The sequence below is a fragment of the Triticum aestivum genome, chromosome 7A, assembly GCF_018294505.1.
Source record: "Triticum aestivum cultivar Chinese Spring chromosome 7A, IWGSC CS RefSeq v2.1, whole genome shotgun sequence".
Classification (NCBI taxonomy): domain Eukaryota; kingdom Viridiplantae; phylum Streptophyta; class Magnoliopsida; order Poales; family Poaceae; genus Triticum; species Triticum aestivum.
The window spans coordinates 108,969,943-108,983,975 of record NC_057812.1 but is presented as its reverse complement, the minus strand read 5'-3'; positions in this window follow the sequence as shown (position 1 = coordinate 108,983,975).

Here is a 14,033-nt window from a genome sequence, read left to right as displayed (position 1 = left end):
AATCAACACCAACACATACACGCAAAGGATCACACCGACAAAAAGCAAAGCCAAAAAAGGCCGAAGCTTTGCTGTTCGGGTCGCACTACTATTCCCCTCAATTCATCATTCATTCACTGACTACAACTTCGAATTACGGAGGAATCTCAAGAGAGAGGGGATCAGAGGAAGGAGATGATAAACAGCGTCTCGGCCGAAGCTGCCAGTCCATTCCAAGTCGCCTCATTCTTAGGGATGGCAATGGGTACCCATTACCCGCGTACCCTGTGGGTAAAAACCCTATTAGGGTAAGGGTATGGGACAAAAAATTACCCATGGATACTTAAATGGGAAAATATCATACCCATCGGGTAGAGAGGGTACGGGTATGAGATCGTATAACCCATGCCCGCATACCCATGTACCCATCTAAAATGTTGACAGGTGGGTTTTCGTTAATATCCCAATGTATTCATTCCCCTCCTAATCACGCTAGGTAAAAACTCTAATGTATATTCAAATTATCTCTATAATTTATTATGATTTCATGAACTTAAAGTGTATACATATGTGTTGTTATTTATGATTATGTGTTCTTGTTTAATATTTTTATATGTCACTTTATAGGCAAGTATTTTTGTTTATGAGAATATGTTGTTGTTACAATATGTTGTTGTACATTGTTGTTTAAAATGTGTTGTTATTAATAATTTATGATTATATCCTATTTTTTACAACTATTTTCTACTCAATTGATGTGTTGTAAACGCGGCTATTTTTACCGGCGGGTATCCATATACCCTGTCGGGTGACGGGTATGAGGAAAAATTGTACCCTTGACAGGTATGGGTATGGGTGATGGGTAAACTCAAGACGGACGGGTAAGGGTATGGGGTAGCTCCACCCATACCCATACCCCGCGGGTGCCATCCCTACTCATTCTTGGCATCTCCTCCCATGTTTATTGTTTGGCGTGTATTCTATTTATGCAAAGACCAGGTGTTACTCATAATGTTTTGTATTCGTTTGATGCTACATTTTGAGATAATAAAAGCGCCTTTTGTCGAAAAAGTTTACAGAGGGAGTAATGTATTATTCATTGTCTTTTGTTAAATATTTGTATCGTTCTTTCGTTTAGATGAACGAGTGCAGCCACACACTTTTATGTTCTAATTAATAAACCATAGGACATGTGTCTAGGGTCCCCTTGATGGATGGTCTACATGTGGTCATGTGTCTAGGAAGAGACAAAAACCTACTTCTCACGGAGGCACAAATTTGCTCTATAAGTAGCCCGGGAAAAATGCATTTTCTTTTTTTTCTTACGCGAGAGGCACATATTTACTTCTTCTGGAGACACATATTTTCTTCTGCAAGAGGCACGCCTCTCAAAAAAAGAAAAAAAGTTTTCTTTTTTTCTGTGAGAGGCACATATTTACTTCTCGTGAAGTGCACAGTTGTGCCTCTTGGAAAAGGAGAAAAAGCATATTTTCTTTTTTTTTGAGAGGCATGGATTTGCTTCTCGTGAACGCGCAGATTTGCTTCGACGAGGGGCATGGATGTGCCTCTTCGGAAAGGAAAAAAATGTGTTTTCATCTTTTTCTTCCGTGATAGGCATAGATTTGCTATCGTGAGAGGAGGCACGGCTATGCCTCTTCAGACAGGGAAACCAGTGGGAGAAAACGTGCTTCCAATTCAGGTTGTTCATCGGGTTTTTTAGTGAAGAAAGTTCGTCGAAATCTATCAACATGAGATTTAGTTTCGCGGATCTCGACGTGAGAATACAACACTGAAAACAGTTTGAGATTTGGATGGACGGTTTAAGAGATAAAATGATTTGGAAAGTAGTAGTATCTGATCTTCCCATTTATGTTATGTGTTGTATCAGGGTACCATTTACTATTTTTGACCATTTTGAAAAATCTGGAAGAGGATTTCTATCGCACGGTTATAGTATTAACAAACAAAGGAAATGCTTGGTAAAACGGGAAAATGTTTGCTTACCCAGAAAGGCAGGAGGACTGGGTGTACTAGACCTGAGAGTGCAAAACAGGGCTCTACTAACAAAATTCTTATATGAATTCTTCAATAACCATGACATACCATGGGTGGAAATGATACGGGAGACATATTAAAATGATGGCACCGTTCCCAATTTTCCTACTAAAGTAGGCTGCTTTTGGTGGAGAGATTGTTGCTTAATCCTGTTAGATTTCAAAAATATGTCCACATGCAAACCTTCTCCTGGTAATACTGTGAAACTATGGCATAATAAGTGGAATGAGGATTCATTATAGAACATCTTCCATCGTTATACTCCTATGCCAAAGATGTCAACAACACTATTGCCACTGTGATTGAACAAGCAAATACATATTACTATGAAATGTTCCACCTTCCAGTGTCAGTTGTTATTGTCCAACAAAGCCACACAATGCTCAACCTTATCAATAATTAGGACTATAGCAGTAACATCAAGGACTGTTGGCGGTTCCAATGGCAGATCTATACATACTCCAACAGAAGGGTTTACGTACAACTTATTGGCAATCCACCTGATGTTGCTAATAAACCCTTCCAATAGATCTGGAAATCATGCAACCTACCAAAACAAAAAATATTTTTCTGGCTTCTACTACTAGACAGACTCAACACAAGGGATCTTATATCAAGGAAACACTAGATAAGAATAGGAACTGTGTATTGTGTAAAGATGACCCAAATGAATATCTACTACACTTATTTTTTGGCTGTGACTTCAGTCAAAACTTCTGGATGGCTATAGGAATGGAATGGAACATTGACCTTGACATCATTGAAATGCTTATGGATGGGAAAAGAAGATACACTATGGGTTTCAAAGAAAGCCTTATTGCTGGCTGTTGGAGCATTTGGAAACACTGAAACATTATCATATTTGACAACAAAGGTGATCCTCAAAAAAAATCGACAACAAAGGCAGATATTTGGATTTTGGAGTACTGCATAACATGCTTCAAAGAACATTATAGCACTATCATAAAAAAAGCAAAACCTAGTTTGAAGGATGGTACACAATCATGGTTAGATACCTTGTGAATCTCTTGATGTACTAATGGCTATATGCTTGTACAGCCATATGTGTATTATCCCATATTAATGAAAATCAAAGTTAATGTGGGGGGGGGGGTGTTCCCTGCTGTGTTTGCTAAATAATAAATCTACGGAAAAACTCTTAGGTTGCGACAAGGAGGGGAGAGTGACCTTAGCAAAGAGTACTCCTTAATTAGTGATTTCACTATTTTCTTTCACGGTACAATTGAAGTCGCTCACATACACGAGCATACATTCATCCCTATGAACGCACGGCACACCCTACCCCTGTGAGCACCTCCGAGAGACTAAGCCAGCATAGCATCTTGAGATTTTACGAAGTCACCACAGGCATCTCGCAGTCGATGGGAACGTCTGCTCACACTGAACGAACACAAATCCAGAAATAATACGAGCACCAATGTCAAGTCTATGACTTAAACCCTCATGGGATGGGATACTACTGTCCTCCTAACCAAGGTAGTCAGAGTCGGGATTCGGAGTCGGATCGATTTTCCTTAGACAGAATCAAGTCGTAGTATCGAGTCGTGGAATCGAGGGTTCTACTAGATTTACTCAAATAAGATATTTTGTATCCATGGAAGAAATTTATATGGGTTCTATAGAGTTTTGACACTAAATATAGAGCAAAGACGTACACATCAATGCTAGTTCTATTCCACTTCTTTTTATGGCTAACCTACTATTAGCTTGGATGTATGTAACATATATGAGAGGCAAATATATAGAACATTGAAATCTTCGACGCACGAAATTTACTTATGAGTTTTTTAGAATACGTGAATAGCCGATCACTTGTGTATCCACCCTGTAGTGCTTAACCTTGAAGGGTCTTGCTCTCCTTCTCCGATTAATCTTCATGCATCCTCCTTCCCATGCCAATTCCATTTGTCGACAAGTCTGATCCTCAATTGTGATCTAGGTTTTGAGAGCCAGATCAAAGGTGTCGGTGCCTGAGCATTTGGGATTGGGAGGGTATAAAGGGCCACGAGGCATGTGAAAATGGTTTGGATGATGGCATATACTATTCTGCTACAACTAAACGAACAGCTTAGATAAATTAGAAGAATCGGACATAGTCCATACCATAGTCTGGATTCTACAGTTTTGTACATGATTCTATGATTTGGATCGTGACTCAACATGGATTCTACCTAATCCGGATTCATAGTGGGACTTGGATCGACATGGTTCCGTAGGGTCGTGAAGCCATAGGATTCTAGGAGTCGAGTCGGGCTTGCTCCTAACCATCCAACCACATATTGGTTCACAGTGATTTCGCTATTGTTGTGTGTGGTTTTCACAGAATATAAATCAGTTTTCACAGTGATTCATAGCGGATAATTTTCAGAAAGAAAAAACTGAAAACCCGAGGCCCAACGCCCAAGCGAGATGAAATCAGAGGGACGATGCGATCGCTCGATCCCGAGGGACGGAGCTTGACGAAAAAGAGGAGGAACAGAAACCTTACTCTTTTCTATAAAAAAATAGGAAACCTTATTCTTTGTTTTAGATAGGAGAGAAGAGAGGAGAGATAGATCTCATCTTCGGTGCAAGGTTTATCCAGTATCTCAAGATTTAATCAGCCTCGTCTTCGATCTCTGAATCCTCGATATGGCCTCGCCCCCTCTTCAGTGCGGAAAGAAACCCAACGCCGCCGCATCAAAAGATGTTGCGCATGAAAAGATGTGTGTGGCCGCATGTCGGAGCTAGGCAGGACTGCGGTGTCCTCATCGTCCGTGACGGCTGTATAGGTGGAGGAAGATCCAGAGCCCCCCCCCCCCCAATGTGCGTCCTGACATGGGTCAGCGAAGTTGCCGTTGTCCTGGGCGTCATCTACTTCCTTGTGCCGGACAGACAAAACATCGTGGTGTTTGATCTTGTGAAGGAGCAATGTGTTGGGGAACGTAGCAGAATTTTAAAATTTTCTACGCATCATGAAGATCAATCTATGGAGTCATCTAGCAATGAGGAAGAGGGTAGTGCATCTACATACCATTGTAGATCGCGAGCGGAAGCGTTCAAGAGAACGGGGTTGATGGAGTCGTACTCGTCGTGATCCAAATCACCGATGACCTAGTGCCGAACGGACGGCACCTCCGCGTTCAACACACGTACGGTTGGGATGACGTCTCCTTCAACTTGATCCAGCAAGGGGGAAGGAGAGGTTGATGGAGATCCAGTAGCACGACGGCGTGGTGGTGGAAGCAACGGTGATCTCAGCAGGGCTTCGCCAAGCTCAGCGAGAGGGAGAGGTGTCACGGGAGGGAGAGGGAGGCACCAGGGGCTAGGGTACGGCTGCCCTCCCTCCCCCACTATATATAGGACCCCTAGGGGGGCGCCAGCCCTAGGAGATGGGATCTCCAAGGGGGGCGGCGGCCAACGGGGGTGGCTTGCCCCCCAAGCCAAGTGGGGCGCCCCCACCCCTAGGGTTTCCAACCCTAGGTGCAGGGGAGGCCCATGGGGGCGCACCAGCCTACCAGGGGCTGGTTACCCTCCCACTTCAGCCCATGGGGCCCTCCGAGATAGGTGGCCCCACCCGGTGGACCCCCGGGACCCTTCTGGTGGTCCCGGTACAATACCGATTACCCCTGAAACTTTCCCGATGGCCGAAACTTGACTTCCTATATATAAATCTTCACCTCCGGACCATTCCGGAACTCCTCGTGACGTCCAAGATCTCATCCTGGACTCCGAACAACTTTCGGGTTACCGTATACTAATATCTCAACAACCCTAGCGTCACTGAACCTTAAGTGTGTAGACCCTACGGGTTCGGGAGACACGCAGACATGACCGAGATGACTCTCCGGTCAATAACCAACAACGGGATCTGGATACCCATGTTGGCTCCCACATACTCCTCGATGATCTCATCAGATGAACCCATGATGTCGAGGATTCAATCAATCCCGTATACAATTCCCTTTGTCAATTGGTACGTTACTTGCCCGAGACTCGATCGTCGGTATCCCAATACCTCGTTCAATCTCGTTACCGGCAAGTCACTTTACTCGTACCGTAATGCATGATCCCGTGATCAACCACTTGGTCACATTGAGCTCATTATGATGATGCATTACCGAGTGGGCCCAGAGATACCTCTCCGTCATACGGAGTGACAAATCCCAGTCTCGATTCATGCCAACCCAACAGACACTTTCGGAGATACCCGTAGTGCACCTTTATAGTCACCCATTTACGTTGTGACGTTTGGCACACCCAAAGCACTCCTACGGTATCCGGGAGTTGCACAATCTCATGGTCTAAGGAAATGATACTTGACATTCGGAAAAGCTATAGCAAACGAACTACACGATCTTTGAGCTATGCTTAGGATTGGGTCTTGTCCATCACATCATTCTCCTAATGATGTGATCCCGTTATCAATGACATCCAATGTCCATCGTCAGGAAACCATGACTATCTTTTGATCAACGAGCTAGTCAACTAGAGGCTCACTAGGGACGTGTTGTGGTCTATGTATTCACACATGTATTACGATTTCCGGATAACACAATTATAGCATGAACAATAGACAATTATCATGAACAAGGAAATATAATAATAACCATTTTATTATTGCCTCTAGGGCATATTTCCAACAGTCTCCCACTTGCACTAGAGTCAATAATCTAGTTACATTGTGATGAATCGAACACCCATAGAGTTCTGGTGTTGATCATGTTTTGCTCTAGGGAGAGGTTTAGTCAACGGATCTGCCACATTCAGGTCCGTATGTACTTTACAAATATCTATGTCTCCATTTTGAACACTTTCACGAATGGAGTTGAAGCGACGCTTGATATGCCTGGTCTTCCTGTGAAACCTGGGCTCCTTGGCAAGGGCAATAGCTCCAGTGTTGTCACAGAAGAGAGTCATCGGGCCCGACGCATTGGGAATGACTCCTAGGTCGGTAATGAACTCCTTCACCCAGATTGCTTCTTGTGCTGCCTCCGAGGCTGCCATGTACTCCGCTTCACATGTAGATCCCGCCACAACGCTTTGCTTGCAACTGCACCAGCTTACTGCCCCACCATTCAAAATATACACGTATCCGGTTTGTGACTTAGAGTCATCCAGATCTGTGTCGAAGCTAGCATCGACGTAACCCTTTACGACGAGCTCTTCGTCACCTCCATAAACGAGAAACATATCCTTAGTCCTCTTCAGGTACTTCAGGATATTCTTGACCGCTGTCCAGTGTTCCATGCCGGGATTACTTTGGTACCTTCCTACCAAACTTACGGCAAGGTTTACATCAGGTCTGGTACACAGCATAGCATACATGATAGACCCTATGGCCGAGGCATAGGGGACGACACTCATCTTTTCTCTATCTTCTGCCGTGGTCGGGCATTGAGCCGTGCTCAATCTCGTACCTTGCAATACAGGCAAGAACCCCTTCTTTGACTGATCCATATTGAACTTCTTCAATATCTTGTCAAGGTACGTACTCTGTGAAAGACCAATGAGGCGTCTCGATCTATCTCTATAGATCTTGATGCCTAATATGTAAGCAGCTTCTCCAAGATCCTTCATTGAAAAACACTTGTTCAAGTAGGCCTTTATGCTTTCCAAGAATTCTATATCATTTCCCATCAACAGTATGTCATCCACATACAATATGAGAAATGCTACAGAGCTCCCACTCACTTTCTTGTAAATGCAGGCTTCTCCATAAGTCTGCGTAAACCCAAACGCTTTGATCATCTTATCAAAACGAATGTTCCAACTCCGAGATGCTTGCACCAGCCCATAGATCGAGCGTTGGAGCTTGCACACCTTGTCAGCATTCTTAGGATCGACAAAACCTTCCGGCTGCATCATATACAATTCTTCCTTAAGGAAACCATTAAGGAATGCCGTTTTGACGTCCATTTGCCATATCTCATAATCATAGAATGCGGCAATTGCTAACATGATTCAGACGGACTTCAGCTTCGCTACGGGTGAGAAAGTCTCATCGTAGTCAACCCTTTGAACTTGTCGATAACCCTTAGCGACAAGCCGAGCTTTATAGATGGTTACATTACCATCCGCGTCTGTCTTCTTCTTAAAGATCCATTTATTTTCTATGGCTCGCCGATCATCGGGCAAGTCAGTCAAAGTCCATACTTCATTTTCATACATGGATCCTATCTCGGATTTCATGGCTTCCAACCATTTGTCGGAATCTGGGCCTGCCATCGCTTCTTCATAGTTCGAAGGTTCACCATTGTCTAACAACATGATTTCCAAGACAGGGTTGCCGTACCACTCTGGTGTGGAACGTGTCCTTGTGGACCTACGAAGTTCAGTAGCAACTTGATCTGAAGTTTCATGATCATCATCATTAACTTCCTCTCTAGTCGGTGCAGGCACCTCAGGAACATTTTCTTGAGCTGCGCCACTCTCCGATTCAAGAGGCAATACTTCATCAAGGTCTACTTTCCTCCCACTTACTTCTTTCGAGAGAAACTCTTTCTCTAGAAAGGATCCATTCTTGGCAACAAAGATCTTGCCTTCGGATCTGAGGTAGAAGGTATACCCAATAGTTTCTTTAGGGTATCCTATGAAGACGCATTTTTCCGATTTGGGTTCGAGCTTTTCAGGTTGAAGTTTCTTGACATAAGCATCGCATCCCCAAACTTTTAGAAACGACAGCTTAGGTTTCTTCCCAAACCATAATTCATACGGTGTCGTCTCAACGGATTTCGACGGAGCCCTATTTAAAGTGAATGCGGCAGTCTCTAAAGCATAGCCCCAAAATGACAGCGGTAGATCGGTAAGAGACATCATAGATCGCACCATATCCAATAGAGTGCGATTACGACGTTCGGACACACCATTACGCTGAGGTGTTCCAGGCGGCGTGAGTTGTGAAACTATTCCACATTTCCTTAAGTGCGTGCCAAATTCGTGACTCAAGTATTCTCCCCCACGATCTGATCGCAAGAACTTGATTTTCCTGTCACGTTGATTCTCAACCTCACTCTGAAATTCCTTGAACTTTTCAAAGGTCTCAGACTTGTGTTTCATTAAGTAGACATACCCATATCTACTCAAGTCATCAGTGAGGGTGAGAACATAACGATAGCCACCGCGAGCCTCAACACTCATTGGACCGCACACATCAGTATGTATGATTTCCAATAAGTTGGTTGCTCGCTCCATTGTTCCTGAGAACGGAGTCTTGGTCATTTTACCCATGAGGCATGGTTCGCACGTGTCAAATGATTCGTAATCAAGAGACTCCAAAAGTCCATCTGCATGGAGCTTCTTCATGCGTTTGACACCTATGTGACCAAGGCGGCAGTGCCACAAGTATGTGGGACTATCATTATCAACCTTACATCTTTTGGTATTCACACTATGAATATGTGTAACATTACGCTCGAGATTCATTAAGAATAAACCATTCACCAGCGGGGCATGACCATAAAACATATCTCTCATATAAATAGAACAACCATTATTCTCGGATTTAAATGAGTAGCCATCTCGAATTAAACGAGATCCTGATACAATGTTCATGCTCAAAGCTGGCACTAAATAACAATTATTGAGGTTTAAAACTAATCCCGTAGGTAAATGTAGAGGTAGCGTGCCGACGGCGATCACATCGACCTTGGAACCATTCCCGACGCGCATCGTCACCTCGTCCTTCGCCAGTCTCCGCTTATTCCGCAGCTCCTGCTTTGAGTTACAAATGTGAGCAACCGCACCGGTATCAAATACCCAGGAGCTACTACGAGTACTGGTAAGGTACACATCAATTACATGTATATCACATATACCTTTAGTGTTGCCGGCCTTCTTGTCCGCTAAGTATTTGGGGCAGTTCCGCTTCCAGTGACCACTTCCCTTGCAATAAAAACACTCAGTCTCGGGCTTGGGTCCATTCTTTGGCTTCTTCCCGGCAGCTTGCTTACCGGGCGCGGCAACCCCCTTGCCGTCCTTCTTGAAGTTCTTCTTACCCTTGCCTTTCTTAAACTTAGTGGTTTTATTCACCATCAACACTTGATGTTCCTTTTTGATCTCCACCTCCGCTGATTTCAGCATTGAATATACCTCAGGAATGGTCTTTTCCATCCCCTGCATATTGAAGTTCATCACAAAGCTCTTGTAGCTCGGTGGAAGCGACTGAAGGATTCTGTCAATGACCGCGTCATCCGGGAGATTAACTCCCAGCTGAGTCAAGCGGTTATGCAACCCAGACATTTTGAGTATGTGCTCACTGACAGAACTATTTTCCTCCATCTTACAACTGAAGAACTTGTCGGAGACTTCATATCTCTCGACCCGGGCATGAGCTTGGAAAACCATTTTCAGCTCTTCGAACATCTCATATGCTCCGTGTTGCTCAAAACGCTTTTGGAGCCCCGGTTCTAAGCTGTAAAGCATGCCGCACTGAACGAGGGAGTAATCATCAGCACGTGACTGCCAAGCGTTCATAACGTCTTGGTTCTCTGGGATGGGTGCGTCACCTAGCGGTGCTTCTAGGACATAATCTTTCTTGGCAGCTATGAGGATGATCCTCAGGTTCCGGACCCAGTCCGTATAGTTGCTGCCATCATCTTTCAGCTTGGTTTTCTCTAGGAACGCGTTGAAGTTGAGGGACAACGTGGGCCATTTGATCTACAAGACATATTGTAAAGATTTTAGACTAAGTTCATGATAATTAAGTTCATCTAATCAAATTATTCAATGAACTCCCACTCAGATAGACATCCCTCTAGTCATCTAAGTGAAACATGATCCGAGTCAACTAGGCCGTGTCCGATCATCACGTGAGACGGACTAGTCAACATCGGTGAACATCTTCATGTTGATCGTATCTTCTATACGACTCATGCTCGACCTTTCGGTCTTCCGTGTTCCGAGGCCATGTCTGTACATGCTAGGCTCGTCAAGTCAACCTAAGTGTATTGCGTGTGTAAATCTGGCTTACACCCGTTGTATTCGAACGTTAGAATCTATCACACCCGATCATCACGTGGTGCTTCGAAACAACGAACCTTCGCAACGGTGCACAGTTAGGGGGAACACTTTCTTGAAATTATTACGAGGGATCATCTTATTTAAGCTACCGTCGTTCTAAGCAAATAAGATGTAAAACATGATAAACATCACATGCAATCAAATAGTGACATGATATGGCCAATATCATTTGCTCCTTTTGATCTCCATCTTCGGGGCTCCATGATCATCGTTGTCACCGGCATGACACCATGATCTCCATCATCATGATCTCCATCATCGTGTCTTCTTGAAGTTGTCTCGTCATCTATTACTTCTACTACTATGGCTAACGCTTTAGCAATAAAGTAAAGTAATTACATGACGTTTATGTTGACACGCAGGTCATAAATAAATTAAGACAACTCCTATGGCTCCTGCCGGTTGTCATACTCATCGACATGCAAGTCGTGATTCCTATTACAAGAACATGATCAATCTCATACATCACATATATCATTCATCACATCCTTTTGGCCATATCACATCACACGGCACATGCTGCAAAAACAAGTTAGACGTCCTCTAATTGTTGTTGCAAGTTTTTACGTGGCTGCTATAGGTTTCTAGCAAGAACGTTTCTTACCTACGCCAAAACCACAACGTGATATGCCAATTTCTATTTACCCTTCATAAGGACCCTTTTCATCGAATCCGATCCGACTAAAGTGGGAGAGACAGACACCCGCTAGCCACCTTATACAACTAGTGCATGTCAGTCGGTGGAACCAGTCTCACGTAAGCGTACGTGTAAGGTCGGTCCGGGCCGCTTCATCCCACGATGCCGCCGAATCAAGATAAGACTAGTAACGGCAAGTAAATTGACAATATCGACGCCCACAACTGCTTTGTGTTCTACTCGTGCATAGAAACTACGCATAGACCTAGCTCATGATGCCACTGTTGGGGAACGTAGCAGAATTTTAAAATTTTCTACGCATCACCAATATCAATCTATGATCATCTAGCAACGAGGGAGAGCGGAGTGCATCTGCATACCCTTGTAGATCGCGAGCGGAAGCGTTCAAGAGAACGAGGTTGATGGAGTCGTACTCGTCGTGATCCAAATCACCGATGACCTAGTGCCGAACGGACGGCACCTCCGCGTTCAACACACGTACGGTTGGGATGACGTCTCCTCCAACTTGATCCAGCAAGGGGGAAGGAGAGGTTGATGGAGATCCAGCAGCACGACGACGTGGTGGTGGAAGCAACGGTGATCTCGGCAGGGCTTCGCCAAGCTCAGCAAGAGGGAGAGGTGTCACGGGAGGGAGAGGGAGGCGCCAGGGGCTAGGGTACGGCTGCCCTCCCTCCCCTCTCTATATATAGGACCCCTAGGGGGGCGCCGGCCCTAGGAGATGGGATCTCCAAGGGGTGTGTCGACCAAGGGGGGTGGCTTGCCCCCCCCCCAAGCCAAGTGGGGCGCCCCCACCCCTAGGGTTTCCAACCCTAGGCGCAGGGGGAGGCCCATGGAGGGTGCACCAGCCCACCAGGGGCTGGTTCCCCTCCCACTTCAGCCCATGGTGCCCTCTGGGATAGGTGGCCCCACCCGGTGGACCCCCGGGACCCTTCCGGTGGTCCCCGTACAATACCGATTACCCCCGAAACTTTCCCGATGACCGAAACTTGACTTCCTATGTATAAATCTTCACCTCCGGACCATTCCGGAACTCCTCGTGACGTCCGGGATCTCATCCGGGACTCCGAACAACTTTTGGATTACCGTATACTAATATCTCAACAACCTTAGCGTCACCGAACCTTAAGTGTGTAAACCCTACGGGTTCGAGAGACACGCAGACATGACTGAGACGACTCTCCGGTCAATAACCAACAACGGGATCTGGATACCCATGTTGGCTCCCACATGCTCCTCGGTGATCTCATCGGATGAACCACGATGTCGAGGATTCAATCAATCCCGTATACAATTCCCTTTACCAATCGGTACGTTACTTACCCGAGACTCGATCGTCGGTATCCCAATACCTCGTTCAATCTCGTCACCGGCAAGTCACTTTACTCGTACCGTAATGCATGATCCCGTGATCAACCACTTGGTCACATTGAGTCATTATGATGATGCATTACCGAGTGGGCCCAGAGATACCTCTCCGTCATACGGAGTGACAAATCCCAGTCTCGATTCGTGCCAACCCAACAGACACTTTCGGAGATACCCGTAGTGCACCTTTATAGTCACCCAGTTACGTTGTGACGTTTGGCACACCCAAAGCACTCCTACGGTATCCGGGAGTTGCACAATCTCATGGTCTAAGGAAATGATACTTGACATTCGAAAAAGCTATAGCAAACGAACTACACGATCTTTGAGCTATGCTTAGGATTGGGTCTTGTCCATCACATCATTCTCCTAATGATGTGATCCCGTTATCAATGACATCCAATGTCCATAGTCAGGAAACCATGACTATCTTTTGATCAACGAGCTAGTCAACTAGAGGCTCACTAGGGACGTGTTGTGGTCTATGTATTCACACATGTATTACGATTTCCGGATAACACAATTATAGCATGAACAATAGACAATTATCATGAACAAGGAAATATAATAATAACCATTTTATTATTGCCTCTAGGGCATATTTCCAACACAATGGCACTCTCCAGTAAAAATGACAGCAAATCTCGTGAGCGCTAAAGTTTCTGTTTTTTACAGCAAGATCGCAAAGACTTTCCCCAAGTCTTCCCAAAGGTTCTACTTGGCACAAACACTAATTAAAAGCATAAAACCACATCTAAACAGAGGCTAGATGAATTATTTATTACTAAACAGAATCAAAAAGCAAGAAACAAAAATAAAATCGGGTTGCCTCCCAACAAGCGCTATCGTTTAAAGCCCCTAGCTAGGCATAAGATTTCAACGATGCTCACATGAAAGACAAGAATTGAAGCACAAAGAGAGCATCATAAAACACGTGACAAACACATCTAAGTAT